Raw genomic sequence first — 17,568 nt, 5'->3', positions numbered from 1 at the left:
CAGATCTCAATTTGCAGGTATGGTTGCTCCTCGGCAGTACTCCCTCCCCTGATCGCAGTGAAGACACATGTGGGGTCGGGAAGGGGCTGGAGGTGAGTGAGCAGGAGGGTGGAAAGGAACCCTGTTGGGGTGTGGGGGCCCTTGGGGTAGCATCCCCAGTTTGCCTCACACACACCCGTCTATGCTGATCTGGCCTGCAGGGCAATTAGTCAAATACCATGGAGGGCTGGGGAAAAAAACAGCCATATTGGCAACTATATGTTGCATTTTTAGTTTGATAAAAAGAATCAAACATCGTTGTGTGGTTACGGGCTTTATTATTTAATAGAGAGACTGTTGTGAGTCCAACATTTTGTGATTTTTCATATTAAAAAATGTTGAAATCACGAGCATTTTTCCTTCAAGCGGTGACTACATATGATTATTGCTTTTATAATGTATGTATGCATGTATGCAGGCCCTCTCCTCTTCATCTTCCAGCCTGTCAATCAAACCACTTTCTGATTTGTAGGGTAAGTGGGACCCAAGCAACCAGGTCATAATTTCAATTCCAAACATGAAATAATTCAAAAACCCCTCGAATAACAAATAAAGTGCCAAGTTCCATTAGAATACCACTGTCTTCTTGACTAAAGGTTATTGTTCAGGTGAACCAACCCCTTTAAACACATTTCTGAGCTTTTATTTCTGAGCATTCCGCACTCCGTATGTATGTGAGTGATAAACGCCAGCACAATAGATAGGTGCTGAGCATAAAAAGATCACAATAAAACTGTAACTCACTTGAAGGGCTAAGAAAAGGTACGCTTGTAAAAGAAAATCAAAATGTTCTGAGCTAAAGTGCTCATTGTAGGCCCATTATATTTTCAGGCCTAGAACTCTTCAGCCCTTAACCCGCTCTGAAAATGTAGATATATATTACTGAAGCACAGCATGAAGCATGGGGTTTAGTCACAGGAGATAACAAGGACTCCAATACAACATATATCAGATGCTGAAATCTTCCACCTTTTATTATTTTGTTGTTTCTATATTGCTTGGGGGAAACAGAATGTCCAAGGCTTAATTCTTTAACCCGAGAGATTGCAAAATATTTTATCCCTACAGTGCTGGCTTGATTTACCCGCAAGCACTTTATTGCTACATTCAAAAGGCGGCGCTGGTGTTCCTTTAGCATAATACAGTTTATATTAGCAAGAGCTGCCTCTGGTTTTCTAAGGGAACAGACTCTGGGGAGTTAAAGGAGATACGGCGGGGATTGTGCTTCACATCGAGCTGCTGTGTCAGCAGAGCTTATGAGAAAATATACTGTAATCGCCAAATAACATTTACGTGACCCCCGCATATGCACTGCAGAGACTGATTATTTCATAGCCGAGCAAGGAGTTATCTTCATGTTTGTTCCCAAAGGCGGAGACATAAACAAGGAACAGTTGGGGATGGCAGAGAGTCCTTAACTACTAATTTCCAAGTTATTATTGTTGTATATTATGGTTCTGTTGAATTAACTTAAAAAAAACGCAATAGATCAGTAACTACAGATTTGTTAGGGGTTATTTATGAATGATCCCACATGTACTGGGTGCTTTCAAATGGACGCAATGGCAAGCGCATATTGACATAATTCTTTAGGTACTTGTGTGCTCCTTCACTTCAACATGGTTGCCAATGCACTATCAATCAGTAGAGATGTAGCGAACTGTTCGCCGGCGAACTAATTCGCGCGAACATCGGGAGTTCACAAGTTCGGAAGTTCACGAACTTTTCGCGCATGTTCGCATTTTGGGTTTGCGTGGTGTTTTTCCGCTGCGTTTTTTCTCGGCCTAAAAACGCTGCACAAGCCACACATGCCGTTTTTTAGCAAATCCCGTTTCCATGGTGCTAATAGTGCGAAACGGATTCGCGAACTTTTTTTTTGAGGTTCGCTACATCCCTATTAATCAGCAGAGGCATGATGGACGCATTGACAACCATGTTGAAGTGCAGGAGCACACAAGTACCTAAAGAATTATGTCAATATGTCAATATGCGCTTATAATATAAGCCTATTGACAAGTGAAATTGACTAGCCTATTGACTAGCGAAAAAGTCACAGTCACGTCAAATAAGTCATGATGGCGTCAAAAAAGTCACTGTCACTTCAAAAAAGTTGCAGACGCCTAAAAAAAAAAGTAACGCACGTCTTTAAAGTCGTGCAAACTTTTTGCAGTCTTGCATATTTTTCAGCAATTTCACAAATTTTTGGCCAAAGTGAAATGGGCCGGATTTGCTTATCACTACTACTGATGCTGGGGAACCCTGGAGATACCACCACCCTGAACCTGGCGGTAGCCCCATTGTTCCCACAATGAGATGCATCAATATGTGCCCCGGACTTGTACCCAGTAAATCAGATAGAAATGCTTTTATGAATGTGTGCTCCGGAAGTGACCACAATTCTAAAAAAGTTCAACTTAAATTGCACCCACTGTGTGTCAGAACATATCCGCTGCAATTGTGGTGGACGCATCTTTGAGTGGGGCCACAGTTACCATAGAATTATAAGGGCAGATGCTGCATTATGGAAAAAAAACCATGACAATTTGTGTCCAAAATTGCACTTTGCACTTGTGTTTGTAAATAACCCCTTTTATGATTATACTAATTATAACTACATACATACACCCATCCTTTCAGTTTCTCATCACCAATTCCCTTAACAAAAATAATTGGAATAAAAGTGTTGAATAAATGTATTAAGTTCTTATGGAAACTATTAACATTATAGAAAACCCAGACCAATAGAAAATCATGCTGCACTTTACAAAAGTAATCCAGACACAAAGAGAGGCATTTATTAACGCTCAGATTTTTTTTTTCTGATTCTGATTTTCTAACACTAAAAGTTGCAGAAATAAAGTTGCACATTTTTTTAGATTTACTATGCGACAAAACGGCTAAAGATCCGAATCTTACAATTTGCCAGCTAAAACTTGTGAAGATCATGTAGAAGTCAATGGCAGATGTCCCTTCCCTGGAGGGCCCTCCTTTGCTTCAAAATTGCTTCAAATTTTAAGAAAACAGCTTGATTTTGCCTCATACAACTCCCATTGACTTCTACACAAGCTTTTAGATGCCAATGTTTTACATTCAGGTTCTTTGATTTTTTGCACTTAATAAACAGTTGGAATATTGGGAGTTTTACACAAAACAATTTGGATTGTGTTTTTTTTTTAATTTGAACGTTGATAAATTGCCTTTCAAGTGTCAGAAGAGGGCCGTACACAGGCTTCCAAGGCAGACACATTGGTGCTTGGGAGAGTTCCCCAATGTTTGGGAGACAAGTCCTTTATCAAGGGGATTCACAGTTTAGAAAATAATCGGCAATACACAATCCTTCATCTTTGGAAGTTTGTCCACTTCCCTTCTAATTAAAATGAAAGGACAATTATAAATATTTTTGTATTTGTGTGCCTTCTTTAAACCATTTTCCATTCCTTTATTTTGTTCTAGTTGCACTTTTGGCTGAGAACATGGACCCAGAATTATGTATATTGCTCCCTGGCATTTGGACTGGAGTAAGAAAATATGTTCCTGCTGGCATTAAGAGACATATCACTCTCAGGCCAAGATTCGAAACAGACATAGCTGTTTGCCACTTCTTTTTATTTATTTATTCTACAGTTCTTGGTGCTGTATCACTGAGCTTGAGCAAAGTTCATAGGAAAGCTTGTGAAACACTGCCCCAGGTTCACTTTCATTGTCACATGAACTGGTGATGTACTACAGGGTACATTAAAACTCTGTTAATGCTGCTCTGTTCTCTGAATGCTCAAAGAAAGGCAAGGCCACTGTTTTGTAGCTGTTATTCTAAGTCATGGATCCATGTTGCCAAATTGACCGTTTTTTTTTGTTTGTTTTTAATTTTGTTGAAAAGATCTTTTGCCTGACCGCCACTTGCAGCCCTGTCTGTAGAGGTTCTATTCTTTGGCCTAGATCAGTTGTAAATCAGTCAAGGAACAGGACTTTGCAAGGGAATAAAAAGTGATCAGTGCCTCACGTGGTTGACAAGATCTTTTGAAGATGGACTTGGGCTTCTGAATAAATGCAAAACAAAATGAAGAGCACAAAAATGAATTATATAATGCAGTATCCCGATTAAAAGGCAGTATATCCCAGCGAAAGTGCTAGTGCCAACTTAGGGACACATCAAATCTAAGGTGAAGCAGTAAAAAGCTCCTAGTGCAATGGTTCCAAACAGCCACAGGGGGTCACTCAGTAAGCTTGCCTGCTCACCACACCCAAATAGATCAAGGCTCAGTAAGTAGTTCCTACGCAGTATGAGATCCCTGATGCAGAAGTGCAAATCGCAACAACCGAATATAGTGCAATACTTTTATTTCTAAACATATTCAAAAACTAGTTCAGGTATCGGACGCCTTATCCGGAAACCCATTATCCAGAAAGTTCTGAATTACGAAAAGGCCATCTCCCATAGACTCCGTTAAAAGCAAATAATTCAAATTTTTAAAAATCATTTCCTTTTTCTCTGTAATAATAAAACAGTGCCTTGTACTTGATCCCAACTAAGATATAATTAATCCTTATTGGAGGCAAAACAATCCTATTGGGTTTAATTACAGTTTAATTTTTTTTTTTTTTAGCAGAGTTAAGGTAGGAGATCCGAATTACAGAAAGACCCCTTATCCGGAAAACCCCAGGTCCCAAGCATTCTGGATAACGGGTCCCATATCTGTACAGGCTGCTTGCAAACATGCAGATTTGTTCAACATATAAAATTCACATAATAGCTCTTAAAGCGGCTGAATGCATTTTGCCGTGCTTCAACCGTGCTTCCTCAGCCAGGCAATGATTCCTGAATTTCAGCCTTTCGCCATTGGCAGATATTTTTGCAAAATGTGCGATAATTTGAAGTGTAACAAAATTGGCACGGTCACATCAGAATGGGTGCGGTCGCATCAAATTGGCGGGGCACGTCAAAATATTTGGCAGTTCTGCAAATTTTTGGGGGGTTTCGGGAAATTTTCGGCAAAGCAAAATGGGACAGATTTGTTCATCACTATGCTTCCCCATAGAAGTTATGTTTCCCTGAGTACAACTAGCACATTCACTGGGATACACTGTCTTTTCATTGGCATACTGCACTACAATATCCATTTTTGTGCCCTTCCTTAAAGTGTTCTACAGGGAACTGGCCTTCACTAGTGATGAGCAAAACGGCGAAAATGGCAAAACTATTCTTTTGAACACGCAACTATTCTTTTGATGCCTGCGAGTATTCTCGCGACAATTTTTGGACGCGCAGCGAATTTTTCCGCAGCAAATTTTTTCATCCGTTTCGTGAAACAATCGGCCAATGGCAAAACGCGGAAATTCACCAAACATTTCGCCCATCACTAGTCTTCACTGTCTCATTGTGTCTTCCTCAACTAGATCTACTGTATATGCTTTGAATTTTTAAAATCTACAAGGTTTAACCCAACACCTCCCTACACTATGGTATTGACTTGCCAGAGATGAACCTGCCTGTATTGTTTTGGGGAAACACATGGGCACAGAGTCCAATAACACGGAAAAATACAGAAAATACAGCATGTGGGTGGGCGATGCTCTAGCAGAAAGCACCAAAAAAGTAAATCCTTATATGCCTTTGTAAATGTAAACATGAGAAACTGATAAATTTAAGCAGTAAATCAGTATGATATATTATTTACACTAACTCCATGATACCAACAAGCCTGAATTACATTTTGTCATTAGGTAGTTTTCTCCTTATTTCTGATGGAAATAAAAGATTTGAGGTGCTAAAAACATCCAAGTAAAATCATGGCCGTTTTTCCTCTAAATGGAAAAAAGCCTATAAAATGAGCATTTACGGCATGATTGCAGCCAGGAGTCGCAGGCAGAAGAATGTGCTGAGCATTTGCCCCAGAAGCCATTAAAGTGAAGAAGTCTGACCTGTACAAGGTACACCGCCTCTCGCACATCACTCATCAGGCATCTCCGTGCTCTAACTTTGAAATATGCTTCATGCAGCTTTGAAAAGCTCCCAGTCCACTTCTTAAAAGAACTTGTAAAAAGGAAACGGCAGACCACAAACACTCGACAGACAAAAGGCAGCTATTTCTAGAGCAAATCAAATGCAAGATCTCACCTGGGTCAAATTTCTTTAAACCTTTTCTTTAGCTCTCTGCTGCTCTCTTCCCATACACACAACAGGAGTGTCGCTCCAACTTGCTAAAAATTATTTAACAGTATGATAAGGCAAGTGTTTCATGATTCTTGCCTACAATAAAACAGGCAGTGTCTTTTGGCCAGTACTTACTGGCATGGGTTGTTTGTTTACTCATCTAAAGATATTGTACAAAATAACCTTCTAGCATTCGAAACAGTAATGACAGCAGACAGAGAGGCTACATGATGATGATAATGATAGATAGACAGATAGATAGATAGATAGATAGATAGATAGATAGATAGATAGATAGATAGATAGATATGTAGACAGATAGATAACTATATAATGGATAGAGATAGATATAGATAAAAGATAGATATTGATAACGATATAATATATATATATATATAGAGAGAGAGAGAGAGGTAACAATATATATATATATATATAGAGAGAGAGAGAAAGAAATGAAAAGATAGATGATAGATGATAGATAGATAGAGGCACAACTTCTGTGCCTTAGCTTCATTTGTGTTAGGCTACGGTTAGGAGCACTCCACTACACAGGCAAAATGGTAGTGTGCATTGGCCTTAACAGCACGCTGAAAACTTCAAAATAGACTCCAATAGACGGCCCTTACTGGGGTTGGAGTCTGGACCAAGGAGGAAGTGGAGTGCAGACAGGTAGGAAAAGTTCAAGATGTGGTATCTGAAGGGTTAAACAAGTCAAATTCAGGCAAAGATCAAGGCTGGCAGCAATTAGAACAGTTGAATGAAATAGCAGGGTCAGGAACCAGAAGAACAGTCCAGTTAGCATGCACCCAGTAACTTATAGAATAAGACTTATATTCGGGCATTGAACCTGGGTCTCTCTATTTTTTTCAAATTTTTGCACCAAGGGTCAGCGCATCTCTATATGATGTGTCAACCTTACATTTAAGCCATGGGTGCTGCCATCTTGCCCACGAAGCGGAGCACTCCTAACCATTCCTGACACTTTGACTTTATCAGAACTGGTTACAGGCTGAGATGTGGTCTAATTAGTAGGACCAGTGCCTAAAGCTTGCTGGACCCCCAGAATACATCTGGTAAAGAAGAAGGACCCAGCGGAAGCCTGGTTTTGTTGCCCAAGTAACATTGTGGGTGCCACTCACAGCCAGATAAAGAGAGCAGGAAGAAATCTGTTGAGCTTGACCAGAAGGTAAGGTCTGGGGCCCAGCTGCACAGAGAGAGAGATCCTATTCCCTGTTCCCTGTGGGACTGTTAATTCCAAGGACTGTGCTAGTTAGAGTGTCAGACAGGCCCCCATGTGTCCCCTTTGCAAGAGTATTTCATTTTATTAGATGATCCTGCCTTAATTTTTCTTTCAAAATAAAGTTTATTACTATTATGTGGGGCTTATTAATAAACACTGGAAACATTTGCTACTGAGCAGTAATCTATGGGAACAAATCATATATTTTCTTTCCTAGTGGGATGCCCTCTCAAAGGTGGCTCTTTAGCTGATGAAGAAGCAGATAGTGTATGACACCAGGGGTAGGCCACCTCAGAAAGGTATCCTGTAGGATTAGTTAGGATAGATAGTAGCTAAAGTAGATAAGCAGTTGAGGTTCCAAGGAGTAGAGAGGGACAAGTGTCCTGGTGGTACCTTGCCAAGTTAGGGTATCAGTGAAAAAGGGACCAGGTGAGATAGGGCCTAGTGTGCCTCAAATGCAAGGCTGTGGTGTGTGTGTGTTACTTACCTTCACTATAAAATCCAAGTTTCCCAATACCTTTCATGAAGATTGCCAAGGTTTGTTGGAGTGTGATTCTATTCTAAAGTCTATTCTAAAGGAGTGTACCAAGAAAGGGTTATAACTTAACTATATCTAGAGCTGTCTAACCTTCACCTAAGGAAGGGAGGAACAGAAGAAGCCATACATTTACAGGCCTGTTTTGCACCAATACAAAAAAATCTTTGCATACATTATCAGAGCATTATCAGAGTAGCAGTGAGCTGAACAAACTGCACAGTCACATCCCTGTTACACCAATACCCACATACTGTCCTACAGCTCCATGGCACTCCAATTGCAGAAATACCAGATGAAGTCCTCCTGTTAAGGGTTCATCAGTACATCCAGATGTATGCATGGATGCATTTCTAGAGCTTAGTTCTTTCTGTCTCAGCATAACATTTTCAACAACTCTTCCTAATTGTAAATATGAAATCTCCCTCACAGCCTGAACATGTTATATCCATATTTTTAAATAAAAAAAAGTCTCTTCCTCATTGAATGATATTCCGTCTCTCCGACTCTCCCCTTTGAAAAGTGTATGTGATTTATCTGCTTTTGACTTTTGTTAGAAAAATGAAAACTAGCGGAGCAACGAGAGGAACATTGGCTGGATTCAGAGAGCAGTGCAGTTTATAATTCATCAATTCTGTTGTTTTTGTCCTGTGCAAGACCAGTAGTACAATTGTAATAGATATACATGTCATGGGGGCGAGTAAATTCCATAGAAAAAAAGATGCAGTTAATAGAACTGAAAGACTCAACTGTTGTATGTAAAGTGTCTGAAGGGTTTGATTCTGAGCAGAACATTGAAGTTCAATAATTTATCAACCTTATAGAGGCAAGTGCTGGAGCCCTATTGGTTGCATCCATGGAGCACTTGTGCTTGTGGGATTGGTGGTGAAAGTTATGCTCTACTCAAGGGAGTCCTGTACTTAAAGGAGAAGGAAAGGTAAAAACTAAGTAAGCTTTCTCAGAAAGGTCTATGTAAATACAGCCATAAGCACTCGCAGAAAAGCTGCACTGAGTTCTCTGTCAAAAGAAACAGGATTTGTTGTCTCTTTGTTTTCCTGTGCCAGAGACACGCGGCTCTCCCCCTCTTCTGCTCCCCCCTCCCTCAAGAATGCTAAGAACTCCCTCCACCCCTTTAGGAATGTGTGATCTGAACCAATCAGCAGGAAGCTTCCTCATAATCTTACACACTGAGCATGTACAGGGGTCTGGGTCTCGGTGCAGGAGCGAGGCATTATGGGAACTTTCTTACACAGCTCAGCATTTTTTTTCCCTATGAGGCTTCTGATTATCTGAACAGGAGAAATATGGGGAGACTTAAGGGCACTATTGAGACAACTAAAGGTATGCCTGCAGCTTGAGATTAACTCTTTATTAGCCTTGCCTTCTCCTTTAACGGAACAGTAACACCAACATTATTTTAATACTTAGAAGGGCGAAAAGGCAACACGCAGCTTGAATTTCTTTCTGCGCTGAACCAGAAGTCAGCTTCACATCCAGTGATCTAAAGCACCTAAGCTTTTTAGCAGCATCTGCAATTTAAATTTGTGCTCACAACATTACCCCCAACGCTGTCCAAAGAAATAGAAACATACATTTAAAATGCAGATGCTGATAAAAAGCTGAGGTGCTATAGCTCATTAATTTATTACCCCTTTCCATGTAGAAAAGTCCTACTGAGTTTTATAAAATTTTAAATGATTTTTAGTAGACCTAAGGCATGGAGATTTAAATTATGGAAAGACCCCTTATCCAGAAAACCCCAGGTCCCGAGCATTCTGGATAACAGGTCCCCTACTTGTACATTTAAAGTTCTTTTTTTTTATTTGAGTCTCTTAAATGCAAACCTTTTATTCATTCCATACCATATGGAATAAATAAAAGAAAATTCTATCTAGAAAACTATAAATGGCCTCAAACTTCTATTATTTACTATCACCATTTGAATCATTTTTATTTCCAGTGGACCAGTATTTCCTTCTCCATCTATCAGTTCTTCTCCCATTTGAAAGGCTGTTTTTGTTAAACTGCTTATAACCTACCTTATTTAAAATTTGCTGTTGTGTCTTCAGACCCACTAACCTTTCAGGCAAGAGTCTTAAGCCCCATACCCAACTGACATGTCTACGCTTATCTTTCTTATTAATCATCATTCTTTATATCATATTTATTATCCATTGGACATTCTGATAAGTGTGATAGTTTAACAACATTATAAAGACTTTCGATTCATTCCCTGTGTTTATTGCTGATAAAACTCTGATCTAATCTATGAGCTGCAGTTCTGCCCTTCTCATGTTAAAGTTAGCCCTCCTTAAACAAGAAGAATAAGCCAATCCTTTATTAATCTGTCTCTAGAATTTATATCAGTAGTGATCATGTTTTTGTTATCTGGCTACTGTCCCTAAAGCTTTCCCTTGTTCACAATTTCATAAACATTGAATTATTAATTATCACAGCATTAATCCAACTACTACTACTGATTATTATTGTTGTTGTTATTATAAAAATAGACTATTATTATTACAAATAAAATAATACTACTAATAGTGCAATAGTAATACAAATGCAGTAGTAATATTAATTAAGTAATATTAATTATTAATATATAATTATTAAATATAATTATGAATAAGAACTATCAGCATTATAATTGTTATACTAGTAATAATTAATTATTTCACAACAGGCTTCAGTTTTATTGTTATTATTATTATTATTATTATTATTATTTATTATTATTATTATTATAAAAGTGACTACAAATATACTAATACAGGTATGGGATCCCTTATACGGAAACCCATTATCCAGAAAGCTCCGAATTACAGAAAGCCCGTCTCCCATAGACTCCATTTTAATCAAATAATTCAGAATTTTAAAACTGATTTCCTTTTTCTCTGTAGAAATAAAACAGTACCTTGTACTTGATCCCAACTAAGATATAAATAATCCTTATTGGATGCAAAACAATCCTATTGGGTTTAATTAATGTTTTATTGATTTTTTTAGTAGACAAGGTATGGAGTTCCAAATTACAGAAAGACCCCTTATCCGGAATACCCTTGGTCCCGAGCATTCTGGATAACGGGCCCTATACCTGTACTACTAAAAGTGCAATAGTAATAAGAATGCAATACTTATATTAAGTATCCATTATTGTTACTGCTAATTAAGAATTATTATTATTTATTTTTTTTAAATACTACTAATAATAATAATAAGCACCTTAATTATCTCACAATAGACTTACATTTTCAACGTATGTTAGATAGTTTACTTTAATTCACTGAGATTTGTTAGCAATGTAAAATGAAGGGACATTCATTTAGATCAGTGCTGTCCAACTGGCGGCCCGCGGGCCGCATGCGTCCCGCGACCCCCCTCTGTGTGGCCCCCCACCTGTCTGGCTGCTTTGATGGCTTACTCTTGTGTAAGCTTTAAATGGTATCAGTACTGAGGTTAACTGCCCCCTGCATGGTTCTCACCTCAGATTCAGGCTGTAATCAGGCTGTATTGTTTAAATATGTAATCCCCTGTGTTGTTCACACCTTTTAATCTCTGCATTGTTCACCCCCTGCAGTGTTCACACCTCAGGCTCAGGCTGTAATCACCCACATTGTTCCCCTGTTCACACCTCAGGAGCAGTAGAAACCCACAAATAATCCCTGCACACTACAAAAAGAACATATACTGAGGCGGTACTGCAATTAAAAAGTTTTTTAATATATAGTTATTTTGCAGACTGTAGGAGCAGAGCCAGCATTGTGTCACTGTAGGCTGCCTGTGTGTGCCATACACACAGGCATCATAGGGCAAGCAGAGTATGGCACACACAGGCAGGGTAGAGAAAGGCAGAGTATGGCACACACAGGCAGAGTATGGCACAAACCAGCCAAGATTGGCACACAGGCAGGGTAGGGCAGGCAGAGTATGGCACACACAGGCAGGGTAGGGCAGGCAGAGTATGGCACACACAGGCCAAGTATGGCACAAACCAGCCAAGTATGGCACACAGGCAGGGTAGGGAAGGCAGAGTATGGCACACACAGGCAGGGTAGGGAAGGCAGAGTAGGGCACACACAGGCAGGGTAGGGAAGGCAGAGTATGGCACACACAGGCAGGGTAGGGAAGCAGAGTATGGCACACACAGGCAGGGTAGGGCAGGCAGAGTATGGCAGGTTTTTGCTGTACTATAACCATTAATATGGGTATGGTCATGTGATAACATGGGTGTGGTTTCAAGTGGGTGCAGTTTCAAAAAGGGGAGTGGTCAAAACTGGCTTCCATTATCAGCCCTCCACCACGTAGGTCGGAAAAATTCCGGCCCTCGGTACAACAGAAGTTGGACAGCACTGATTTAGATTATTCTACGTCAGTTAAATTACTGTGTTTTTTGCATTCCCATATGGCTCAGAGTAAAATGACCAGCACATGAGTTTCCAACACGTTGAATTTTCAGAAGTTGTAATAAATAACAACAAAAGCAGCAGGTAACATTTACCGCGAATGTTATCAATTATTTTTTTGCTAAGTTATGTACTTTTCGGGAATCCAACCAAAATTCCAATATAGAAATATAAATGTTGAGACCTAAAGAGGAAATGTACAAATGCTGATCTGATTTTGCCTATGTAAGATAGTTACATAGTGATCACTCTGCAAAAGAGTGTGGGAAATCAATGAAAGAAAACTTTGTATAAATATATAATGAAGTATATAATAAAGAGTTTCTATGGGCCACTTACAAATGTAGTGCTATTTGCGATATTCAGATGTATATCACTATGTTTTTTTGCCACAATGTAATTTTTTCCATCAGAATTCCATTTCCACTTCAGGCATACTCTAATTTGCCTTCACCAAATTAGGGTCCATTTTTGTAACGTGTAAGCCATTTGTGCCGCATATGTTATCCTTGTGTTTCTGTTCAAGTGGCAACACTCCTGACAGGCTGTTAAGAACAGCATTAGTCCAATTCACTTGCCACAAGTCTGTTGTGGTTACTGAAGCAAGTTGCAAAGAGAACTCTGGAATGAAGCATGTATGGGTGCACTAACCTTTCTGGATGTTAATGGAGCTTATTTTAGTGTTCATTCCAGCTTTTTGCACCTGTGTTCTAAAATGAGCTCTTTGATCTTGGGCATTGATGGTTGAAGCAATACCAGTTTCAGGACCATGCCCAATGAATGATTATTTACGTATGTAGTTACATAGGGTTGAAAAAAGACCAGAGTCCATCAAGTTCAGCCCATCCAAGTAAACCCAGCACACACAACCCACACCTACCAATCTATACACTCACATACATAAACTATATATACAACCACTAGTACTAACTGTAGATATTAGTATCACAATAGCCTTGGATATTCTGATTGTTCAAGAACTCATCCAGGCCCCTCTTAAAGGCATTAACAGAATCTGCCATCACAACATCATTAGGAAGGGCATTCCCCAACCTCACTGCCCTCACCGTGAAAAACCACCTACGCTGCTTCAAATGTAGATAAAAACCATTCTTCTAATACACACCTCTGGTGAATTAGATAGCAAAGAGTTTATGGTATGGGTTTCTTATATATTTATAGATATTATATATATTTTATTTTTATTTTTTTAATCAGTTTACCTAGCACAGATCATAAAATATGTATTTTCATTTCCACATGTGTTATTCTATTGTAAAGTTATGTTGAAATATTCATGTACAATAGGGGGTACATTTACTAAGATCCGAAATGGAAAAATTTGGAGCAACCACGATAATTTCTGAAGTTCTAAAATGTCTTGAAAATGCTTTTATCGAAAATAGTGCAATTGCGTTCCGAAAGTCCCAATATTTTCATGCCGAAAAGTTTGTTATGCCACAAAAAACTTTCTGGCTTTAATGCCTTCCATGTTTGGCTTTGGAAGCCTTCCATAGGACTCAATGGTACTCGACAGATCAAACCTGGAGAAAAGATGGTCCCAAGGAAAGTGTAACCAAAGCATTAATGAATTTCGAAAAGTTCGTTTTCTTTGTACAAAGTTTTTTTAAAACGTGGTTGTTCTACTCTAGACTCTCTATTTTACAATGCTCTCTATAGCACTGGAGACAAAACTCCATGTATAAATGATTCCATTCATGCTGGTCTTGATATAAAGTATCTAGTATTGGACTGAAGAAACCCTCTGGACGAGTTCTGAAAATTTTTCTAGATTTTCCTATAAAGTCCAGTTGTTTTAGACTCTATTAGATACATATGTTTTTTGTTATTTCTTGAGATAAACAGGGTAAACAGGGAGATTGAAACACCTCCATGTTTGGTCCTTGTGAGATAGATAATTAGATAATTCCTCTGCATAATAGAGACCTGTTAACAAAACAGTAACATTACTGGTAATTTATTTATCTACCTCACAAGGACCAAACATGGAGAAGCTTTACCTTTACTGCTTGCTCTGTATAGCTCATGAAATAACAACACCATAGATTATTCTTCATTAAACCAATAGGCATAAAGTATGTTCAGTGCAGGTCGTATTCACTGAGCTCAAGTTAACCAAGGGGGTATGCTAATGTGAACAGGTGATAGAAAATGCTTTTTAAAACCCTAAATGCAGTATTATCAACTGGTTAAAGACACAAATATTAGGGATTATTTACGATCCACAACTGCAATTCTGGTTAAATTTGCCACAATCCTTGCAGAAATTCGCACCATTCATTAAAGGTACTTGAATCCAAAGCTGCTCCTTCTACTTGCGTGCTTTGGTTCTAAATGCCAATAAAACCCACAAGTCAGTTCATAAGAACTGTATGCAAGTACAGCAACTGACACTGGGTGGCAGTGTATCCAGAGCGCCCACGGATCAGTGCTGCATCAAAAGGCATAGGGAAATTTGGTCTAAACAACCACCCATAAGCCCAAATTTCACCCATTGTTACGCATCAGATTCAATTGTGCCAAAAGTCTTTCTGCTACTTCTCAGTGACTGATATCATGGGCATACATTCTGCTTTGTGTGTAAGTGAGTCACTGACTAGGCATGAGTCTAGATATCAAATGCCTTCATGCTTAAATGAAGGTTGCAAAATTAAAAATAAAATGAAATGGCTTAAGGACAGGGGTGGGGGCTTTCTTGGAAATACCAAGGTCAAAACCCATTACAGCTGTACAGTTATCATATCACTCAAAATAGAACATACAAACCAGTCAATGGCATCTAAACATAGTGTCTAAACACTGTGTATAGGAACCTGCCTGATAGGAAGCTTTCTTATAACGTCAGTATCTTTTTATATAGTGATGCTTTCATACAGAATGGTAACAGTAGGGGAACACATATTGCAACAGATAAAAAAAATGAACATATACAGTTAAAAAAGATTAGGTGCCACATGTTAAAAGATGCAGGAAATCCCTACTCAGAAGAGCGTACATTCTAAGTAAGTGGGTAAATTATAGGCAGAAATAGGGGGTCAATATATGCTGTCAGTCACAAAGATTGGGCATTGGCCAATAAGGCCAATTGTTTTCTTAATGCTGGTTCTACAGAAGTAATGAAAATAAAACATTGCAAGTGTGAGGCCAGCATAGGCATGTACAGGTATGGGACCTATTATCCAGAACCTAGGGTTTTTTGGATAATGGGTCTTTCCATAATTTGGATCTCCATTCCTTTAGGGCTACAAAAAAAAATTAAAACACTAAATAAACCCAATAGGATTTTTTTGCCTTCAGTGCTCAACTGGGGTGTATGCGCCCCCCTGGGCTGCCACACCAGTCTCCAACTCCTTCAGCACCACTAGCCTCCGCCCCCATCCTGTGCATATCGCATACCCCCTACTTCCTCCGTGCAATTGCAATCAAGGGTTGGGTTGGAGCTCCCAAAGTTCCTGCCAGGGAGCATCTGGGTCAGTAGGGAGCATCTGGGTAAGTGGGGCCCACTGGGTTTTTTCTGTCCCAGTCCAAACCTTTTGGCCTGTAACAAGAATTAGTAATATCTTAGTTGGGATCATGTACAAGGCTGTGCCATTTTTTAAAACTTGAACTATAAGATTTAAATAGAGTCTATGGGAGATGACCCATTCTGAGCTACCTGGGTAACAGGTTCCCGGATAATGGCCCCCATACCTGTACAGATACTCTTAAAAGTATCTGTAAACAGTATATAATTATTATACTATTGGCTCAAGAAATAACTGTTTAGTAGGGGTTAAGATTTTCGAAGTCTGCCATTCAATCGTCTTTGACAAGTAAGAGCTGGCCTTTCTGCTGTTTGTCAGGGATGTGCTGAATTTTACCAAAGATGCCAACTCGAACACATAAAGCAAAACAAAAGCAGCCGCGCTAATGACCTGTCCGCTGGCTGTCACTGCTCAAGCCTCTATAAATCCACGAGGTGATTTAGGGTATTGGGAAAAGATTCACTTGAGGATTCTGACAACTTCATATCATACCATAAGACTCCAGGGTGGTGACTGCAGGATTGAGTCTGGACTCATGTATGTAAGTATGGGTGCTATTTTCATAAATGAAAATACTGGGCGAAATAATTCGGCAGGCATGGATTCTCTGCAAATTTCCGTGTTTGCCATTGGCTGATTTTTTCACAAAACAGGCGACAATTTTTTTTTTGACGCATGCCAAATTTTTTAATCATCTCAAAAAAAAAAAGAAAGAAGAAAACATGATAAGTAAAGTCTCTAAAAGGGGGTGATTTATCAACGTTTGAATTCTAATTTGTTCCATGATTTGATTTTTTTTGCGCTAAAACTCCCAAAATTCAAATTACGGTTAAAAAATTCAAAAGTCTGATATTTATTAAGTGCAACAAACCCAAAAACTTGAATATAAAACTTTGATATCAGGAAGTTCCGATATTATGTTGTTTTCCATATTAGTAAATAAGCAAACACTTGAGTTTTTTTAAAATGTGAGTTTATTCGAATTCCAATTTATAATCTCGAGAATTGATAAATAAGCCCATTAAAGTCTCTGCAATCTCTTCCACTAGACATGGTAGGCAAAGTATTAAGAATTACAGCATGCTAACTTAAAAGCTGTGCCAATAAGGAAGAACCTGCCTTTAGTATAAACATGGAGCAGACTTAATCAGAAGATTTTATACTGCGTGTATGAACACCTTGCCTTTCCAATTTCTATCCAAAAAGCCATTTGCATCCAATTCACTGGAGACAGTCTGATGCACTTATTGATGCAACCTGCTGTGGGTACCTTGAAACTAGATCCAGGGTGCTGGTAGCTCCAGTGTTGCCCAGGGTTACAGCACCATTCATCAGAAGAGGCATGATGGTCTCATTGCCAACCATGCAAGAGAGTGTTGGGATACAAGTCTGTTAAACAATTGCACCAATATGCACTTCACATTGCATTTAGTTTAGAGTATTCACGCTTGTGGAGGCATTAATAAGGGACCCCTATTATTTCAAGCACTGTGTGCACCATTTGCACTCATCTCAAAACAAAGTTTATTTCTGACTTTAAGTTGGAATCCTAAACCATACAAGAATTGTACATGCTTTGGTTGCTAGCTACAACATAGGGTAAATCCCAACTCCACTTCTCTCTTCTCACTGCTCTCTGCTACCAAGGA

The sequence above is a fragment of the Xenopus tropicalis genome, chromosome 3 (assembly GCF_000004195.4).
Source record: "Xenopus tropicalis strain Nigerian chromosome 3, UCB_Xtro_10.0, whole genome shotgun sequence".
NCBI classification, from domain to species: domain Eukaryota; kingdom Metazoa; phylum Chordata; class Amphibia; order Anura; family Pipidae; genus Xenopus; species Xenopus tropicalis.
Note: the sequence above shows the minus strand (reverse complement) of the source record.